This window comes from Morus notabilis, unplaced genomic scaffold, assembly GCF_000414095.1.
Source record: "Morus notabilis unplaced genomic scaffold, ASM41409v2 Scaffold314, whole genome shotgun sequence".
In the NCBI taxonomy this organism is placed as follows: Eukaryota; Viridiplantae; Streptophyta; class Magnoliopsida; order Rosales; family Moraceae; genus Morus; species Morus notabilis.
In genome coordinates, this window is record NW_010360279.1 from 26,259 (window position 1) to 27,974 (window position 1,716).

A 1,716-nucleotide genomic window follows, 5' to 3' on the forward strand; every position below is an offset into this window, starting at 1 on the left:
AATTAAAAATGTATTCGAGTAAATAAAATTCTAACGTTTAGAATTAGGAAAAATTATCTTATGAGAAATCTAAGAGCGACAATATACCATTGGCAATATTGCAGTAAAAGACTACTCATAAAACAATACCTATCAATATATAATATAATGCAACAATCACATAAAAAGAGCTTGACTAGATTTATATGAAAGTTGACAATAATATATATTGATAAGAAGAAGAAATATGATAAAAGAAAATTATTTACTCAAATGTATAAAACTTACAAACCATTGGAGAATCAAAAATCCAAACAAGTTCACTACACATATAAGATCATCTCTAGCCTCACCTAAATACTCTAGCCTAGCTTGCACATAATTCTCATAAAATTCTAAAAAGAAAGTATGAGAATAAGAACAAGAAAATAATAGAAAATGTGTGAGAATTTAGACTCCTAAAAATTAACCCCTAATCACCTTGACAATGGCCCTATTTATAGAGTTTTTTAAAATGCTAAGAAAAAACCATCACAAGGCTTAAACGGGGAGAAAAACCATCATAAACGTGGCTGAAGAGGTGGGCCACGTGTTGCAAGTGGATTTGCGCGCGGGAGAAGTGCTGTACTGGCTGGGCCCACACGGAGGAAGGGTTGACGCGCATGGGAGAGGAAGTCACGCGGGAGAGAGAGATCATGCGCGCCAAGTGCGCTTGCTGGCGTGGGGAAGGAACTGGGCACGGGACCACGTGGCGTGGTGTGATTAGAGGGCTGCTGCACGCGGGCCCACGCGGAGAGGAAGGGAGATCCGGGTGACGCGTGCGTGGAGGAGACTCGTAGGGGAGAAGGGTTCGTACGCGCCAAGCGCACATATGCGCGGCGACAACTGGGTCCCACGGACCTGCGGCGCGGCAGAAGATGACACGTGGCGGCTGGGATGGTCTCGCGGCTTCTCGGCTCGGCTCGGCTCGGCTGGACGATGGGCTGATGGGCTTTGGGCTGAATTGGGCTTTTCTTGGGCTCAACTTTTGGGTTTTGCTTGGTAAACTAGCCCAAATCCAATTGTTTTCTTCAAAAACCTGAAAAAAAACCTGAAAATAAAATAAATCCAATTAAATTTAAATCCTCTAAATTTAGGAATATTTGAAATTAAAATCACAAATTTGATAAAATAATTTGACAATTATGAACATTAAAAGTGTACATTTGTGCACTTATCACAACCCCCAACTAGCTTTGTCACGCCCCCCAAACGGGGTGGGTGACGTGGAGCTCGATTAGGGATTAATAAAGCAGATTCCCAACCGGGCCCCACACTTAACTGCATTAAAATATAATTTCATTACTACAGAATCCCAGAGCCTCTCACACACAGGGCTCCACCCCACAGGACATACAGTATCGTACATACATATTCATGTAAATAATCATTACAACAGACATCAACCACAGTCTAGTAAATCCAAATATTACATAAGTTTACAGAATTCTTAAATTTCTTACATTTGTCCAAGAGGATGTTCACGATCCTCCCTTGATTCCAATAGCAGCACAACTCAGCTGCTCCGTAGCAAATATCCAGCTACTGTGCACCGCTCCTAGAATCTCCTGGGAGGGGTTTAGTACATTTAAAACATAAAACGTGAGCAAAAGGCCCAGTAGGATATAATTTGAAATAAACGTTATAATAAATGTACGAGGGAATACATAAATAAATAGGTAAATAAAATAAGACATT